Below are 20,362 nucleotides of genomic sequence, written 5' to 3'. Positions count from 1 at the left end.
TATCTTTTCCTGTTGATAAATATCAAACACCATTATCACTTAACTAGCTACATAGAATTTATATGTGTATGTGTATGTATGCTTACCATAGTTGGTTTGACCAATTTCATTTTGATGAACAATGAAGTGATTTCCAATTTTCATTTCAGGGAACATTGTAATGAATATCTAGTATGTTCTTATGAATGTAAAGCATAGATAGGTAGAGCTAAAAGAGTCCCTAGAGAAAGTAGCTAGTTCAATGCCATCATTTTGCAGAAGAAAAATTGTGGCATAGAGAGGTTTAAGGGGGAGTAGAATCCTGGTATTTTGACTCTATGTCCACTGATCTTTTCCAATCCACCCTGCTATCCTCTATTTTTAAAAAATTGCTTGACTATTAAAATGCCACTAAGTGGTACTTTTTGTTAATTCTAATAGCCAAAGGCTCTACCTTAAAAGCTTAACTCTTTCCAGGGTCATTTACATTTTAATGTTTGTTGTTTGTTATGAAATAAGTTAGCAGATTCTTATATAATCTTTGGAATGAGGGCAGGGAATATCTCAAGGATCCAAAATCACATGGACAGGCTCCTACTTATGAATTTCTGGCCATATTGGGTGCAGGTAAAGAGAGGGAGTTGAGAAATAGGTTTAGGCAGTGGCTGAGGTCACTGATGGAATGCTGATGCTCACTCACAGCTTTTGAAACCCTTCCAAAAGAAGTCTCCAGCTTTCACTTATTTCCGTTTCTACTGTGGAGAGTCCAGAGCTGGATGCTTAAGTAAGTGTATTTTGAAGATTAAGAAGATGATGGAATAGAACAAGCAGCACAGAGCTGTTACTTCCATATGCTCAGTATAATTTGGGCCTAAATTCTTAATTATTGACTTAAAATATCAGGCTGTAATATAGATCACCTACATTAAATACCATAGGAATGTTTTAGCTTAAAAACTGTAGGACACTGCTTCCTGGACAAACAACTCTAGTAAGCAAGGAATTTGGAGTTTTATGCGATTTTTGGAAAATTACTTAAACTCTGAGTTTCTTGGTTTCTTTATCTAGCAATAAGGATAATGATAGCAATTTACTTCATGAAATTGAATAGAAATGATTATGTGACATTTGGCAAAAAGAGACTGGTAAGTAACCTTTTAAAAATAGAATTAGCCATACACAAAGGAGAACAAGAAAAAATGATGTTTTTGATAAGAACCAGTTATTCCAGAAAATAAATCATGTTTGAGTGAATCATAGTTTCTTCTAGACGTCAAAGCATTGAAGAGATATTAAAAAAGAAGTTAAGCAGCTGCAGAAATATCTACAGAATAAAAAATGAAATGACTTTGCAGAGGTAATAGAGTCTTTTATTGCACTATCTTTCCAAACTTTATTGAAATTTTCCCAAAGGTCTTGGTTAATATTATTTTTTAAATATTGTGCATTTGGAAACTGCTTACAAACACATAAAGGCACAAGACCATTTATGCTGGCAATAATTATTATATAAACACAAAATTGTTTAATTGGTTGAATTGTTAGAACTCTAGCTGTCATTCCTTGTTAACAAACTTGATTTTGAAATTTAATTTTCTCCCCTGAAGGTTTAGGTATTCTCAATTATTCACATGTAGATTCTCCACTTTGTGGAATAGTCAAAATAGTGTTAATGTCAAACAACATCACTTAAAGCTCATAATGCTTTTGGATCCACCTTTCTATGTTCTCAATCCTGTGTCTCAATGCTTTGACATACTGGAGCGTGGGGATTGGAGCAGGGCCACTGACCAAGGACGAGGTCAGAAATGGCACTGAGAGGGTGAAGCAGACAGAGACTGAACCACGACTATTGTGTCTGCTATACCTCATTATAAATGAGGCACTGGAAGATATTAGGCTCCTGCTCCCATAGGTGAACTTGGTGGTAGGTGTGAATATAAAATCCAATTAACTCCATTTCTCACCCACAGATAGTTAGGTATGAATGTGCCACAGTGGCCAAGGAGCTAGTGAAATTCAGGCACAAATATTGCCAAGTATGTCTCAGGGAATATGAATTCATTTAAATAACATAAATAGGAAAATGAATCTCATGAAAAAAATCACAAATATGTATTGTTAAGCCACATAGAAATGATTTTGGATTACCTACTTCTTTGTTTATCTCCAAGATTACAATCCTCTTTTAGCTTTTATTATTTGTTTGTGCATTAATTCATTTATTCACTCATTCACTATCAGGCCTTTCTGTCTTAATATTAAGTACATCTTGTGTGTCCGATACTGAGCCAGGTTCTAGGAAACGTAAAACTGTATCATGAAAGCAATGGGAAGCCACTGGCTGATTTCAAGTAGAGAGTGAATAATCAGATTTCCTTCTAATAAACTGTACTTTGGCTACTATGTGGAAAAAGAATGGAAGAAGAGTGAAACTGGAAAATGGGAGAGCAGTTAGGAGGCTAATAGAAGCGATTCATGTGAGAAAAGATGAGGCCTGGGTTATGAGCTGACTTGTACATGCTCCCCTTCCCCGAGACAAATTCATATGTTGAAATCCTAACTCCCCTATCCCCCCACCCACCTACCTCAGAAACTGACTATATTTGCAGGTAGGGCCTTTGAAGAGGTAATGAAGGCAAGACGAGGTCATATGGGTGGGCCTAACCCAATATTACGGTATCCTTATAAGAAGAGAGGAAAACTGGACGAAGACACACAGAGGAAACACCTTGGAAGAAGACAGCCATCTACAAGTCAAGGAGGGAGGCCTCAGAAGAAACAACCACGCCAGTGCCTTGATCTCAGACTTCTAGCCTCGAGAACTGTGAGAGAATAAATTTCCATTGTTTAATTCACGCAGTCTGTGGTACTTGTCATGGCAGCCCTCACAAATTAATACAGACTGATCAACAACTGCCAAAGAACACAGCACCTTCAGGCACCAGCTCACCAGCACACCCCAACATAAGCCTGCTGTTATATTACATCTGCACAAGCTCTCATCCCTTAGGTAACAGAAAATCTAGTCCTGAAAAGGGGAGAAGAGCTATAAAAGGAAAGATGCTTATCCATTCCAAAGCCTGGTTAGTGCTCCCATGGACTAGTGGATGGCAGGATGTAAGCTTCATCCCGCTTCTTTCCATTATGATGAAGGGAAATTTGAAATTGGTGTCACCTGCATCTTCAGAAGGTGGTCAGTTTAGTATTTGTATACTTGCTGTAAGTTTTTGGGTTCATTCCGGTTTGAAGCATCTGAAGGGAGAATTTGCTCTTACATCCTTGCCTCCTCTGTATGGTACATGGTGGGCTTTCCTGCTTCTTGTCTTCATTTGGAGGGCATGGTCCCCCTAAATATATCCTGAAATGAAATGGACATTTCAGCTTAGTTTCATGAAAAGTATCTCTGGGTGAAAGGGTGAAAAAGAAGGGAACTACGTAATGTTTTTTAAGCTCTAAGCACTATTTTTGTGTACATTACCCTAAGTTCTTGATCCCTCTATTGTTGTTAGCAGGGGTTTGAGTGAGTCAAACATCAGGTAAGTTCACATTTATTTAGTTTTGCATTTGTTTTTAAGGAGCCTTCTGATATATATGTTCATTTCTAAGTGAAAGCAGTTTTTAAATTTATTTCTAACAAATAACTATGGTTCTGTGATTCAGGAAAAAATAGTTTTTTAGGATTCATTTAATTCAAGGCACACCAAGTTAGTCTAGTTCATTATAGTTTGGGTTTATGATTTAATTTTATTCAAGTCCTTAGATCTTATAAATAAAATCACAAACCCTAAACTGTACATAAACCTGTAAACTATATTTTAAAACCTTCATCCTGCTCTAAACTCAGTAGGGTTTTATAATCTGAAAATTCATGTTTTTCTTCAACTCTGAGAACTTTTTCTTATTATCCCCTTTACTCTCTTCTTCCCTTTTGTAACTTTTATTAGATAGATATTGCACTGTGAGTATCTTGCCTCCATGGCTTTCAATTATGAAAAGAAACACACACAAACTTTCCACCTCCTTGTCTTTGCTCTGTGTTTGGGGAGAATTTCTGCTTCCACAAATCTGCTATTCAACTTGGTCTATTCTGCTTATCAGCTAATGAATTTTAAATTTTAGAAAATCACTTTAATTTCTATGATTTCCCACTGATTATTTGTTGTAGGTTGAATATCCTTTCAAATTTTGCTGAACAACATTTGAATTCATCTCAATTTTACCTTCAGTTTCTTTAATTAACTTAGTTTCCTCTGATATTCCTTCTGTTAGTTGAGTTTGGTGTTTCTCTTTCATGGGATTGCTTTTCCTCCCCCCACAAAAATCTTGGGTGATTTTAATTGTCCGCTCATCTTCTTTTTGAGGATGCTTTTTGCCTGCCCCATCTGTTTATTATAGCCTCTCTTCGGGGGCTATGAAGGAAGGGAACAACATGCTATGCAGAAATAGTGAGGGTTCCCTTTCATATCTGGGGGTTCCATAGGCACCTGGGCCTCAAGTCTCAGGATCCCCACTAACTTCTTTATCCTATAGGCAGACCTCTCATTCTTAATGCCAGCAGGGGAGAGGAGGCTTAAGTATATTATTCTAGGGTCACTTGCTCCTCTTGTATAAATTGACTCTTTCTTGGAACTTGCCCAAACTATTTTTTCTGAACCTGTTTGGTTCCCCTGATTGTTCCTGTTTAGAGCAGATCTTGCCTCTCTCTTAAAGTTCAGGATTTCCTAAAAATTCTTGGAAAACTGATCACCCTTTTTCTTATTTCTCTGTGCTGTTTGGTTTCCTATTCTAAGACATAGCTTTTTATAAGATTTGGGAGGGGAGAGAATATATGTGTTCAATCCACCATCTTGATATAATCTCTACCTATTATTTTCTTTATTATCTCTATTATTAAATAATACATGTTCAATGTGAAAAATTCAGAGGATATCGAAATAGATAAAAAGTGAATGTTCTTTCTTGTGTTAGATTTCTCTGCTGACCTGACATATCCTCTTGGCCTTGCCTGTTGATTTTAGGTGGAGCTGGGTAGAGAATTCTATGAGGGCGTCCCCCCACTTTCTGTCTAACAGCATCTATTTTCAAAGCACACCTTCCTTTCTGGCCCCAGAACTCTTCCAAAGATGCAACTTGCCTGCTGGCAATTTGGGGTGGTGGTCAGAGAGGGCAGCCCCTTGACAATCTACACACTTCAGACAATTTCAGGAGGTATTCTACACTCTTCTTAAGAAGTCCCTCCAGTATCAATCCCTGTTGTCCACAACCAATGACCTCAGTTATCAACCCTTATACCAGCTTTTCCTTCCTTTCTATTTCACTCTCCCCAATATCTAATTCCCTCTCCCTGGGATCTGCTACCCTCCTCCGCTGGCAATTCATCTGACAATGCCCTTTTCCTCTGTACAGGCATACCTCGGAGATTCTGTTGGTTCCATTCCAGACCACCATAAAAAGCAAGTAACAAAGTAAAAACAGTCATAATCTTTTTGCTGGTGGAGGGTCTTGCCATCAGTTTCTAAGCCATGCAACGCCAGCGAAGCACGAGAAAGCAAAGCGCATAAAACGAGATATGCCTGTATGTCTCAGCTCTCTCCCTCAGTTCTGCTTCATCATTTCACTGCAACTCTATTAGCTGTAAAGCATTTGGGGATGCTGTCAGGGTAACAGACTCTGTAGCAAATGAGGTTGTATTGAATAATTTAACTTTCAGCTAAAGTGGAGATAACTAAGGTAGCTGAGCTGGTTTGTAAAATCCTGGCGTAATCTGTCCACCGAATTGGTGCTTTTGTCTTATTCATGTTTTCGTGTGTTTAAAAATGATAAAATTTAAGGCTACAAAGAAATCTGTGCAATTTTTCAGTCCAGTGGCACAAACCTATAGCGAAGAATGATCTGTTTCATGAGGTATATAGTTATGTTGCTGTGGAGCTGCAAGTCTAGAGAATCATGAATTTAGTAAGTTATTTTACACACATCTTCTAAAAACCTAACTTTCATTTTCTTTCAAAAAGAGATCAAGGATTTCTACTTGACATACATGATTGTCTCAGCTTTTGAAGGTGGCCTGTTTTTCTAGTGTTTTCCTTGCCAGAACTTGGTTCTTAAATAATTTTCTAAATGAAAAAGACCTTTCTGTTTCTAACTCAGCAATAAACAAATGTATTCTAAAATGTTATCAGAAAGGAGGGAATCACTGCTAATCTGTTAGATGATGACAAATATTCTTTTATCTTCCCTATGTTACTAGTGTCTCTTGGGAAATCAAACTTAATACAGGGGGTGTGGTGGGGAGCTCTGTGGCTTTGTAATATCTGTTGAGTTTGCCACACTTAACACATCTCACTGTCTAAATGCCCACTCTCAATAAGTGTGGCTGCAGCAGGAAGTGGAATATCTTTGCTAATGTTCAATGTATAAACTAAGCATGGACGTCTGGCAATTAAACACCCTTTTCCTGGTGAATCCTAGAAAATAACATAATTATTCTCCCAGGTAAATAACTCAGGAGTAAGACAGTTCCATTAAGAACACCAGGCAGCATCAAAGTTAACATTCTTTTCTGCATCTCTACCCCTTTAACCTCCACTGCCATCTCCATAATACCTAAGACTGCCTGGTCTAATGACTGGTGAGAAGCCCTCCCAGGCACCGCAGGTGGAGAAGAAGGACCTTCCACCCTAATTGCACATTGACTTCGTATCACAAGAAAGTCCCCAAAATGAACTACCTTACAAGCTGTCCATGTTCTTCTATTAGTTTTTCTCCCGAGGTGACTCGGACGTACTTTCTCTTTCCTCTCTGGCACCACCATTGGTTCTAGTGTTTCCTTGGCCTGCTGCATCCCACACCACCCAGGCTTACAGTGAAGAAGACCTGGAGTCTCGCCAGGAGACTGGGGGCCGGCCAGGAGGTGCGGGTGGGCTGGTGTGGCAGCTTGCCTGTTGATTACAGTCCCTGCAATGTGCGAGCGCCTTGGGACTGCGGGCTGCGCTCCGCCAGCTTTGCGGATCCGTCCCGACCTCACCAGGTTTGCAGACAGAAACAGGCTGGAAGTGGGGGGCCTCTGGCCCAGTGCCCACCCCTGTCCTCCTCGCGTCTGCTCTTGCCGCCAAGAGGGACGGAGGGAAGAAGCCGGACCGGAGCAAGCAAACACACTAACCCCGGGGAACAATCAGTCCCTGCCAAAACCACCGCTACGGGGGCGCACTGCCCGGGCGCTCGCCTAGCCCACCCTACTGCCCAAGCGTGTATTTTAGTATATTTAAAACACCTGACTGTATGCAGCGGGGACGCAGGGCGGGAAAGGCTGAAGTGCTCACTTTCGTGGCCAGGCTAGCCGTTCCGAACTCCGGGCACACGAATTAGGCCCGAGCTGCAGAGTCAAACCCTTTTCCCTGCCGCAAGGGACTCGGGTAGTGCGCGGTTTGGGGAGGTGAGCGACTATGGGGCCCTGCGGCGGCTCGGAGGACTGGCATCCTGGGCCTCCGCTGCCCGCTAGGAGACAGAGGCCCGCCCCGGGAGCCCGGAGGAGGCCCGGCAGGTGCCCCGGGGCGCGGAGGCTGATTGGCAGGTGCGGGAGTGGGTGGGGAAGGTGGGGGCTGGGCCTGGCGCTGCGGGAGGCTGCGGCCCCGCCTCCCCCGCCCCCGCCGCGGGACTATCTGGTCCCGGCAGCAGCGATGTCCCCCGGCAGGAATGTCCCTCCTCAGATAATGTTATTTATATCTCTGGGCGGGTCCGCGGCTCGGCAGCACCAGGCGCCCGGCGGCCGCTGTGCCAGGAGCCCCGCGCTGCCCTCCTCCCCCTGCGCCGCCGCCGCCCCCGGGCTCGGGCTGGCCGCCGCTACAGCCCCAACGCAGGTGAGTCCCGGGAGGGCCTGGCGGCCCGAGGGGTTTGGGTGCGGGTGCGGATGCTCGAGGATGGGGCGCGCGGCGCGAGCGCAGAGGAGGCAGCGCAGAGGAGGCGTTGGGCCCAGGGGCCGCTTGACCTGCGGGGCCCAGGGGACCCGGTGGGGGCCCAGCCCCAGGTGCCCGGCGCTGGGACTGGGAGGCCCTGGCGGCTGCGGCAACGAATACCCCCGGGGCGCGGGAATCCGCGTGGGCTTCGGGAAGCGCTTGGTGAACTCGACGCTTGCTTTGAAGAGGCAGATCCTGGAGCGTCGCCCGGGGACGCTGGGAGGGCGGTGAAGGGGGTGCATGTTCTGGCCCTAGTTTGCCTCCTCCAGGACCCAGGCTTGGGGGCAAAGGGGGTTCTGTCGCTAGCCTATCCGACCTTCGCTCTGCCGTCTCTGCCTCCCGCTGTCGGGCTTCTCAGCCCTGGGGCTGCTCCGATTCTCTTCTGGGGAACTTGGCTGTGCGCTCCCCAGGCAGCCCAGCGCCCTGGCAGGGAGGACAGGGCAAGGCAGCGGAGGGGGTCGGCCCCTGGGCTCTGGGAACGACGTGGAGACAGTGGCCGGGTGCAGACCCAGGGAGGAAAGATCGGAGTGCCCGAGGCATGCTCCAAGGTTCCCCACCCTTTCCCTCCCAAAGAGTTCCGCTCCTGAAAGCTGCTGTGGTCCATTCTACTCTCACCGCCTCCTCAGTCCCACTTTCTCCAACAGCTTGGCCCTGAGAAATAACAGAAAGTGGGAGAAATAACAGGAACTTTAAAACAATCCTCAACTCCCACCAACTCACCCAGACTTCCAAGGGTGGGGAAGTAGCTGTGGGCTTGAGTACTGTTTCCGTGACAACGAGCCCAAGGTAGGGCCTTGATTTATAGCCTATTAATATCCAAACCACTGTTTTCAGTGAGCTGTTAGCAGCGCCAGGAGTTAATAATAACAAGCTTAAGGAAAATGAAAAAGCCACTTTGTAAAAAATGTTAGATGCATCAGATGGGCACACCCACACACACGCGCGTTTGTGATGTGTGTATCTGTGTGTGTGTAATATAGTGACAGATTTGGTACCTAGAGCACCTGTGAGGAGAGGCTAGCCTGTCACCTCCAGGTACGAGGCAGCCATGCAAAATCCACAGCCTTGAGATGGTCATGATCTATACTTCAGTTTCTAACGAGAGTGATTCAGGTGGCTCCTGGGTGAGAGGAGCCTGCAAACCAAAATTGTAGGCACCTCTCACTATCCACTAATTTACCCTAAGCTTCACAGATGGTTCCAAATTTTATTCCAGAATTCACTCTTGGACCACCTGCCACCCCCATGACCCAGGGCAGGTTATTTCCTAGTCCAGGGTGAGACTTTCACTCTTTTGCTAGGAGCCCTGAGTTCCAGAACATCTTAAACTCTTTTGGGGTAAGTGCAGAGAGTTAAGTGTAGTCAATACTCAACATAGCTAGGCTTGTATTTGCTCGGAGGCTGTGGGACAGCTAGGGAAAGGAATATTAGGTTCACATCGAAGAAGAGCCCACCAGCCTTGAAAACAACTGACTCTTCAGAGGTGGGTCGTTTATACAGAACTGGATCGGACTCTAGAGTAAAGCACAGCCAAGAGAGGTAAATCCTACATTATGAAAACATAGCCTTTAGACCCTTTAGCTGTTGCTCGTAGCTTTATCACTGGCTCAGTCCCAATGATTGGGGAGGAGCCAGCTCTGTTAATCCGTAATTCTCAGAAGATTCAGAGTCTGCTGGTGGAACTGAAAGCACCTGAAAACTCCCAGGCATCCAGGACGGGCCTTGTGGTACAGGCATATCAAGTTTTCCTGAGCGGCTTGCCCAGCTGAGAGCTGAGACACCACCTTTTGCTCTGGTTGTTGCTTCTTCCAAGTGTTGTGATAGTGTCCTCTAGCAGAACACCTGCTAGGTGATTGGCTTTGGGGTAAAGATATGGCAGGAGGCAGACTCCCACCTGGGATCACATCTGGCAAACTAGGTGTGAATGAAAGTTTTGAACTAAAGTCACAACCTGATGGTTCTGCCACAGTTATGCAAACAAGCTGTTTTTGGTCAATAAAAATAATAATAGCTTTTATTTTTTTCCCCTGTCTTTCATGTACTAGTGTCTAGTTTGGTGCGTGGACACTAAGTTAACCTTTGTTGAATGAGTGAGAGAATGAATAAATGAATGCTCAGAGTTTTCTTCATATTAGCCTATTTCATTGTCATAGTAACTCTGCAAGGTAGCTCATATTATCAGTATTTTACAGGCAACAAAACAGGTTCAAGGAGATTAAATAATTTGCCTCCCATCTCACAGCTGATGAGAGGTGGGGCCAGAATTCAAACCCCGCTCTTTGGTTCCACCCTCTTTTTAAGGTTAGACCTTTGGCAGGGGATATAGAAGTACAAGTTGGAGAGATTTGGTTCTAGGATTGCTTGTTAGCTTTGCAGTCATTCACTCTCAAGACCTTGGGTAAGAATTCTGCTTACATCAGAGAAGCTTTAAAAATATTACCTGAAGATGACATTGGACACTTATTTGCTCATAGGTGTTTAGCCTTGTCCATTATGTTTAAGTCATTGTTTCAAGGACAGGACTGTAATTTTGGCAGTAGTCAAAGCATGGATTTTTTTGAAAACAAATTTTTCTTTCAGTCCTGGAAGTGGCCGGGAGGGCTTGATGATGCATGAGCACAGTGTGATAGGACAGAGGATGATTATAAAAAATTCATGAGACAAACACTATAGGACAGGAAAGGGATCTTGGAGGTCACTGAGTCCAGCCTTCTACTTGCGTAGTCACTTGCTTAAAGGTGAGACCTAACTGCTGTTTACCCAATTACTTCTGCGCAGATATGGTACATATCTTCTATTCTTCCCATTTCTTTCCTGTCTCTCTCTTTCAAGGCCAGAATTGAGTTTATTTCCTGAAGTTCTGCCTAATCAACCCACTGAAGCTCCCCCCCCCCCACTTTGGGGGAGATTGTAGGAGACTATATTGTAAAACTCACTACTTAGCAAATTCTTAGCAAAATCTTACAGAAGTATTGGAGGTAGGCAGGAGAGATGTTAATGGAGATTAAACTCTAAACTGTTTCATAATCTCCCCATTGCCTGTTTGGTTTACAGAGGTATGTATTACTATCTTGAAACAGTACAAATCTCAAGACCAATAATTATAGCATTTCTGGGTCTGTGGAGGAAAGAAAGGACTTGAGGGAATTATTGGGACTATCAGATAGCTATTTAAACTCAGTGAATTAAATCAAAATCAAACACAAAATTTTACCCTCTATCTAATACCTGAAAAGGTAGGAAACATGACCAGTGGGAAGTTTGTTTGTTTGTTTGTTTAGATAGAGGGGAAGGGAGGGAGAGAGAGAGAGGGAGAGAAATACAACTGGCTGCCATCTGTATGTGCCCCAACCCAAATGGGGACCAAACCCAAAATCTCAGCATGTGCCCTAACTGGGAATTGAACTGGTGACCTTTCAGTTTGCCAGATGACACCCAACCAACTGAGTCACACCAGCTAGGGCAAACAGTGGGAGGTTTAAAGTGACATAAAGTATATTTCTTCATTATCCATAATGATTTTTAATAACCTCAGACCTGTAGATTAACATTTATGAATTGACTTGGGAGGATCAAGAGTGAAAATAACTGCTGTGTGGACTGATGAGAAATTTGACTTTATAATGAGTACTGGCAGGGAAATTCATGGATACCGAGTTTTGAAACCATATGAATATTACTAGCCAAAAATGACTGTGGAAAGACGTATTTTGTCTCAAAAGTAGGTTGTATTGACTCAGTTTTTTACAAACAGCTCTTTGGTTACTCCTCTATTTTAGATAAGAAATCTGAGGAGGAAGAGTAAATGCAGTGATCTGTGTGCCAGCATCATTGTGTAGCATTTGCTGGGTTTATCACAAAGATGCTGCTTTCCTCTGACAACCCCAAAAGGCAATGGTCACGTGGTCTTGGAGATGGAAATGGTGATCCAGGGAAGGTGTAGGAGGCAGTCGGGAGAATTCACTGTCAGATCTGGCTTCACTCACTGAATTGTCAACTCCCCTTGGTAAATATTTAGAAAATGTCATAGCATGTTTCCCTTTGTTGCTGTGCTTATTTCTTAATTCACAGCCAAAAGATCCAATTCTTCCATTTTCAGCCAGCCTTAGCTGAATATCAAACCGCTAGGGGATCCCAGCTTTATAGCTCACACCATGTTAGTGTTAGAAGCAGTCAGAGACAGAAAATGCTTTCTTTATAGATTGTCTGGCTAGCTTATGACATTCCCAAACCACCTCCTTTGATTTTTTTTCTTTCCTTCTTCTGGTGGTAGGAAATATTATGAAGCCGTCTTCCTACCTCAGTGAGGCCTTTTCAGGTTTTGCCATAATGTTTAATTTCCACACTATACCTGTGCAGACCTGGCTAAGGGACTAATTACAAGGACAGTTAAAACCCAGACATATATCATGTTAGCACTGGGGGCAAAAGTGGGGCTTCCTTTTTTTCATGTGAATGCTATAACTTTAGCAAGTGAAAAGGCACAGGGCTAGAAAAAGATAGACTTTGCAATGAACTTGGCTCAGATCATCCAGGATATTTATGAAAAGAATAACAGGGCACCTTGACAGCCAAAGAACAATAATTGCTTTGAATTATAGTCGGTTCAGAAGTTTCCACCATCATGAAAAGAAGCAGAAACTTGGATAATCCTGAAAGGGAATAAGTTGAAAATATGGGTGTGTCTCATTTGAGAATTCATAATACTTCATATAAAACAAAGAGCACTTGAAAGACATAACTTATGAGGACTGGAAAGCAGTCCTTCCGTGGCCTCATTCTGTATTTCTGCTCAGTTCCTGCCGGTTTCCACAAGCCTCCCAGGACTGGTCAATTTCACCTTCCATCATATTTTCTCAGGGTGGAAAATTAAAAGGTGGCCTTTCATAATACTGACTCTGAGCCATATGTCATAGAGAGTTAGAGCTGGAAAGTCCTGAGAGATTCTTTTGAGAAATATTCAGAAAGAGCAAACATTGGGTACCTACTGTGTACATTACACTTTTATGTGCTAAGGACACAAAAAAGTATGAGATGGAGGCCTGCTGGCCTGGTGATTCAACAGGACACCCAAGACAGAATCTATAGGAGGAAGCATCTGGTTCAGGTGTGGAAAGCCTAGAAATTTTCTAGTGGAAGAAGGGAAGATGGGCAGGGATGGGGTCCTGGGCGTTTAGTAACAAACAGACATGCAGTAGAGCATGATTAGATTAGAAGTGGGTCCATGTGAATGGGTAGGGTATGATCCAGAAATGTACTCAAAATGTGACCAGAAAGATAGTTTGGATTCAGTTTGTGAAAAACGTTGAAGGTTCAAGTTGAAATCAGTGAAGGTTGAGCAGGGGAGGGACCTGATCAGATCTGTGTTTAGACAAAGCTCACCAGTAGCAGTGAAGGAAATGTGAACTAGAAATCAGCTAGTACAGGGTGATGATCACACAGATGCTGTATAGTCCACTCAGTTTTCAGGATGCCTTTGTATATGCATCATCTTATTTTATAATGCCTGATAGAAAAAGAAAGGAAGATCTCATCATTCCTACTTACAGTCAAGGAAACAGGATTAGAAATGAATAATGATTTTTCCAAGGTCCTTCCAGTAGATGATAGCAGAACCTGACTTTGACCTAGTTTCCTAGATCCAAGACTGGGGCTTTGTCCAGATCTCTTCAATAGAGTAACCGAATATTCTAGGCTTTCTGGTTGAGACAGTGCTTACTTGCTTTCTTCAGCAGAACTTTCAGTCTAAATTCATTAGTTCTGGAAAGAGGGAGGAGGAGACTCATCACAGTACTTATTCTGTAGCCACAAAACCTCAAGAATGGCCCTTCAGAATGTACACAGATGATGTCTCAAAGCAATGAATGTCAAGCATGCACATGGATTCCCAGGGTGCGGTAGATAAATGATGTGTTTATATGCCTGTCAATGATGTTTTGGCTTTTCATTCCCTTATTCTAAATTAACTGGGCATTATTATGCTAATGCCTCATTTTAGGCTTAAAATTTTTTTTTCTTTTTGTCCAGTGATCTTGAGTGCCTTGATTTGTACTTCAGTCACAACTATTTATTAAACTCTCACTTATTTGCCAGGCATAGTCTAGGCCCAGGGGATATAGCAGTGTGCATGACAAAAAGAAAGTCTGACATCATGGCACTCACATTCTGGTTGGGTGAGACAGGTACTGAACAACAAACACATGAGTACGTATCATAATTTCAGGTGCTATAAAGAAAAATAAAGCAGTGTGACGGGAAAGAGGGATAGTTCTATTTGAGGTAGGATGGATGGAAAGGGCCTCTCTGATGAGTTTTCATATGAGCAGAGACCCAGATGAAGTGAGGGGGTGGAAGGGAAAAGGGATGTTTGGAGAAGAGATTCAGGTTGAGTGCTAAGGCCCTGAGGCCAAGCCACTGCCCTGTCCAAGAGTGGTCAGGAAGCCAGTGTGACTCAGGTGGTGGGAGCAAGTGGGAGAGTGCAGGTGTTGATGTTGGTGAGGAAATGGGGTCTGGATCTTGCAGGCTTGAGATCCTACAAGGACTCTGGGTTTTAGCCATGTGATAGGAAACCACTGGAAGTTGTGGGCAGGGGAGTAACTTGTTCAGATTTGTATTTTGTGAGGATCTTTCAGACTGTGCTGTGGAATATTGACTGTAGGGCACAAGAGTAGAAGCAGGGTGTGGAATGGAATGAAAGCTATGGTAGTAGTCAAGGTTAAAGAGGATGGACCTGGCTGCTGGTGGTGGGGTGATGAGATGCAGCTTGCTTCTGGGTAGATTTTTTTAAGGTAGAGTTGATGGGATTGGGATATTGAGGATGAGAGAAAAAGGATAAGTAAAGGATGACCCAATTAGTTTTGGTCTGAGCGACTGGAAGGACAAAAAGCCATTTACTGAGCCAGGGATCTATCTTGTCAAAGGTACTGTGGGATATTATTTTTGATTTTTGTTTCCCTTGAGGAGTTGATTTATAATAGATTCAGGAAAGCTTTTCATTTAAATACACCAAAAGGAGGTCTTTTATTGTGGGTGACTCATAACATCTGTTGTTTTGAAATGAAGCCTTAAATGTGCAGTTAGTTCTGTGAACGCTTTGCTATTACTTTTAGGTCATTCCCACGACATCTCGCTATATGACAGAGATTAAGATATGGTACAAATAAGAGTGAAATACATTTCACTTATAGTTAGAAAAGCTTTGAATTTGCTGGTTAGAGCCCAAATACTTTTAAGCACTTTTTGTTGTCATATTTTTAAAAACTCTTTATTTTTATTTTTCTTAGTCATTTTTTTCAATTATAGTTGACATACATTATTATATTAGTTTCAGGTGTGCACCCCAGTGATTAGCCATTACATAACTTACTAAGTGATCATCCCGATAAATCTTGCACCTACCCGAACACCATACATAGTTATTAGAATATTATTGACTATATTCCCTGTGCTGTACTTTACATCCCCATGACTGTAAGTACCAATTTGTACTTCTTAAGCTCTTCACCTTTTTCACCAATCCCCCAGACTCCTTCCCAGCTGGCAACTGTCAAAATGGTCTCTGTATCCCTGTTTCTATTCTGCTTGTTTATTTATTTTGTTTTTTAGCTACAATTGGTGATAGATATGTATTCACTACCATTTTATTGTTCATATATATTTTTTTTTCCTTCTTAAAGAAGATGCTTTAACATTTTATATAATACTGGTTTGGTGGTGATGAACTCCTTTAGCTTTTTCTTTCTGGAAAGCTCTTCATCTGTCCTTTAAGTCTAAATAATAGCTTTGCTGGGTAAAGTAATCTTGGTTGTAGGTCCCTGCTTTTCATCATTTTGAATATTTCTTGCCAATCCCTCTGGCCTGCAAAGTTTCTGTTGAGAAATCAGCTGACAATCTCATGGAAGCTCCCTTGTAGGTAACTAACTGCTTTTCTCTTGCTACTTTAAAGATTTTTTTTCACCTTTTGCATTTTAACTATGATGTATCTTGGAGTGGGCCTCTTTTAGTTCATCTTGTTTAGGACTCTCTGTGCTTCCTGGATTTGTATATCTATTTCCTTCACCAAGTAGGTTCTGTTATTATTTTTTCAAGTAGGTTTTAGTTGTAATGTTGATGTGTCTTAAAAACTTTTTTAAATTATAAAATGAATTCATGCACATGGTTAAGTGTATACACATTGTATGAGAGTATACAATGAAAAGTGAAAGTCTTCCTTCCCCACCTCCATTCTTCTCAGAAGTTACCAATGTCAATAGCTTCCTGTATATCCTCCAAGAAAAATCTAATGCAGATGTCAGCATATGGCCTGACAGATTTCAAAGTCATAGCTTTAACCTAGCAAAAGCACATGCTTATTTTCATTTTTGTGACTTAATAGCCATGTATGTACTTAAGTGGCCTAGGATCCAGCTTTCTATCTGTTAAGGGTCTCCCTCACCAAAGGCGTCCTGTACTGGATCACTATGTACATCATATAACACCCATTCTCAAAAACCTCTGGTGGTTTCCCTCTGGAAGAGATGGAAATCCAAACTCATCAAGTTGACTTTTAAGAGCCATTGCAATCTGGATCCAATCTCTTTTTCTATCCTTATCTCTTACCACTTCCCATCATAAACCCTCTACTTGAACCAGGTTTGTCTGCTACTTACTGAGTCCTGAACATTACTCCCAGATTTGGGGTGATTTCCATTAGACTTCCTGGAACACTCCAGGCCCCAGTAGTCTCTCCTGTCTCCAAATTTGTTAAAGGGGCTGGGGGATATGAGGGAATGAAATAATAATGGAAAACTAATGCAATAAAAAAACAAATTAAAGGGATAATTGAATATAATCATAGATTTATGTTATAATTATTATTTAACTTTCCGTGTGTCCATCTATTATTTGCTGAAGGGCACATTTATAAATGTTAGTTATGGGTCTTACATAAAGCCCTGTTTAATGCTTTTGCAAATAGAAGTGTAATTAGTAATTTTGGGGGTGTACACTTTGATAATCATCCCTAGTGTGGTGGTACTGGTACATAGGGATTATCTTAATTAAACATTGTCAGATGCCCTGGCTAGCATGGCTCAGTTGTCTGAACACTGGCCTGTGAACCAAAGGGTTGTCAGTTCGATTCCCATTGGGGGTGCATGCCTGGGTTGCAGGTTTGTTCCACTGTTGGAGCACGTATGAGAAGCAACAGATTGATGTTTCTCTCTCACATCGATATTTCTCTCCCTCTTTTTTCTCCCTTTCCATCACTCTAAAAAAATAAATAAATATTTTTAAAAATTTGTTAGAAGATGGCTGCCAACAAAGGCACCTTCTTAGTGGATTATGTAGTCTCCATTTCCAGAGAATGGTACACAGACACTGCTCCTTTGGATAAAGAACTTTCCTATGTGCCTGGTCTCATACTCTCGTTCACTCTTCATATGGCATTGCATCTAAGTGTCAGAGACAAGGTGTTCCCACTGGCCCCTAAATGACCAACAACAGTTATTTAATGGGCATGGAAATCACATGACTTTTTTCAAAATATATTGTTTTAAATGGTAAATATACAACATAAAATATGCCATATTAACTGTTTTAAGTATTCAGGGATATAAATTCATGCACGTTGTTGTGTAGCCATCATCACCATCCATCTCTAGAACCTCTTTAATCTTCTAAAACTCAAATTCTGTACCCATTAGATACTAACTCTCCCTACCACCCCCCAACACACACACCTGGCAATCACCACTTTACTTTCTGTCTCTATGAAGTTAACTATTAGATACCACATATAAGTGGAATCTATGTCTTTTGTGACTGGCTTATTTCACGTAGCATAATATCTTCAAGGTTTATTCACAATATAGCATATAACAGCATATCTTTGCTTTTTAAGGCTGCATCATATTCCATTGTATGTATTGTTTACATTTTGTTTATCCATTCAATCCATGCATCCATTGACGAATGCTTGGTTTGCTTCCATACCTTGGCTATTGTGAATAATGCTGCTATGACTATGGATGTATGAATATCTCATCAATACCCTGCTTTCACTTCATAAGGATATATACTCAGAGATATATATGCTAGTATATTGCTGGATCATATGGTAATTCTATTTTTATTTTTTGAGAACCCAAATCATGCAATTTTAATATTTCTCCCTGGTGTTTGACATCTCCAAAGGGAAGGGCAAAACCTATTAACATCCTCACCTTGGGGACCAAACTGAACTTCACAATTGTTTTAAAACACTATCATTTGGGGATAGTTTGTCATCAAAGTTTTTATAATAGTTTTTCTATTTTAAAATATTAGACTTTTAGAGGACAGGCAGGGGATGTTTAATTCACTTTGTAAAACATGTAGCCCAAACTCAGGTGGGGAAGGGTGTAAATATTATGTGATGATATATTTCAGCCAAAATATCTCCTTGAGCTGGATGACAAGAACCTGGGTTGCTTCCAGCTCCTTTCCTCTTGTTGTTTGCCCTTGGCAAAGAATTTCCTCTTCCTCTGACTTTTTTTCAGAGACGCAGAGAGAGAGAGAGAGAGAGAGAGAGAGTGTGTGTGTGTGTGTGTGTGTGTGTGATGATACCTTTATATTTATTATTATCCTTAAAAACTTCTTTGCAAATTTCTTAGTAAGGCTGAAGTGTGACCTCATGTCTGTAGCCCTGCCTCACAGCCACTCTCCCTCACCAGGACCTGGGGGACACTGAGTGCTTCCTCCTGTGTCTACACCATGAGACCACTCTTCTTGTAATAGGAAACTGGGTCTGTCTGTGCCTCTCTCTTGCTCTCTCATGCCCAGCATCTAGAGCCATGGTTGGTACATGGAGGGGAGTGGCTCAAAAATAGTTATTGATTTTTAAAAAGAATGAATATTTGAAATTATATACAATTGAGTTTATATATATCTTAACTTGGAAATGAAGCATTATTATAATAATGAGTTGTTATTATAATGAGTCAACATTTATTATGGGCTAGGTATTATGTTTAGAGCTTTTATACATATTTGTTATTTCTGTTATGCTAATTTAAGAGATGAAAAAATCGGGCTTAAAGACGTTTATTTACTCAAGATTACACACACAGGAGATCAAAGCTAGGCTTGAACCCTGGTGTATTTATTCTAGAGTGCTTTCTTAGAATTACTGCACCCAACATCAACAATCTATGGCTCTTAAGTCTAAAAGTTTCTTTCTTTCCCTTTGATCCCGCATTTTTACTGATCTGAAGTTAGAAGGATAATTAGTTGTATACCTGTATATGTTGCTTTATCTTTGCAATGATTTAACCTAATAAGCTCAAATCCCCTCGTTAGTTTTAAATAAATAATTAATGCTCTGAACTCTCCTTCCGACATAGTTCTTTGACATCTGAGAATGAAGATGCTAATTAGCACTGCGCACTGTGCTCGCTGTCATAAAGCAGCTCTTCATACTGCTTACTAAAACTGCTTAAGAAGAGGTCTGGTATCGTCACATGCGATGACTGCCCTCCAGACCCAACTTTTAACTTCTCTGCAATATTTGACTGTGTTAACCACTCTCTTGCTTTGAAACTAGGCCCTCCCTTTGCTTCTAGGACCTGGGCTCTCCTCTCCCGGCTTTCTTACCATTGCTTCTTTGTTTGTTTGTTTGTTTCTCCCTCTCAACCAGCTTTTAGTTGTTGTGGTTTGCAGTGCATCTAAATCTTTATCTTTGGTGCCAAACTCCCCCTTCAGTTCCAGATCTGCTTTAGAGCTGTTTGCCGCCTGTCTTCATTTGGTTGTAGCAAAAGGTCTCAAACTCACCGTGTAGAAATAAGACCTCTTGGCTCCGGCCTTCACCCAAACCTTCTCTTCTGCCTGTTTTCAAAATTGGGTTCATGGTCATCCCCATCCTCCCAAGTAAAAACCTCAGCAATGTTTTTGGTTTTTCTTCTTTTCACACTTCCAAATCCAGTTGGCTGCCAACTCCCGTTAATTTTTTTCTCTAAACGTTTCAAATTAGTTTCTTTCAATTTCTACTGTTCCTCCTCTTATGTTTGAATCATTGGCTTTCAGTCTCTACCTTTCTCACTCACCTCACACCCTGACCTCAGAATTATTTTCTAAAAACATGAGTATGACTGAGTCATCCAACTGCTTTAAACCCCTAAATGGTTCCTCATTTCCCCAAAATAAGGTTTAAACAAGCAGGCAGTGACCTTCACAATCTGTTTCAACGCCACACCCCCCCCCCAGCTTCATTCCCTCTCCATTTACCCTGTGATTATTGGAAGCTTGTCATTCTTTAAAGTTGAGGTGCATTTTCATGCCTCCATGACTTTGCTTGTGCTCTTTTCGAGGCCTAGAATATCTTTCTCCCTCTCAGCCATGAACTCTTATACGTGTATCCTGAAGGCCCTGTTCCAACATAACCCTTTTGATGCTTTCCTTGTTTCTGGGGTACC

At 41.7% G+C, this 20,362-nt stretch overlaps 1 protein-coding gene across 1 annotated transcript in view; it reads left to right on the top strand.

The window, feature by feature from the left end:
- The first annotated feature begins 7,722 nt into the window (after positions 1–7,722).
- Positions 7,723–20,362, top strand: part of SPTB (spectrin beta, erythrocytic) — a 116,983-nt gene continuing 104,343 nt past the window's right edge. Inside the window, exon 1 of the mRNA XM_090270980.1 lies at positions 7,723–7,838. The gene's annotated coding sequence lies outside the window, so the exon portion shown is untranslated. The remainder of the gene's footprint in view (positions 7,839–20,362) is intronic.

Source organism: Furipterus horrens, unplaced genomic scaffold (assembly GCF_987537825.1).
Source record: "Furipterus horrens unplaced genomic scaffold, mFurHor1.1.pri manual_scaffold_3, whole genome shotgun sequence".
Classification (NCBI taxonomy): Eukaryota; Metazoa; Chordata; class Mammalia; order Chiroptera; family Furipteridae; genus Furipterus; species Furipterus horrens.
Note: the sequence above shows the minus strand (reverse complement) of the source record. Positions and strands in the feature narration are given on the sequence as shown.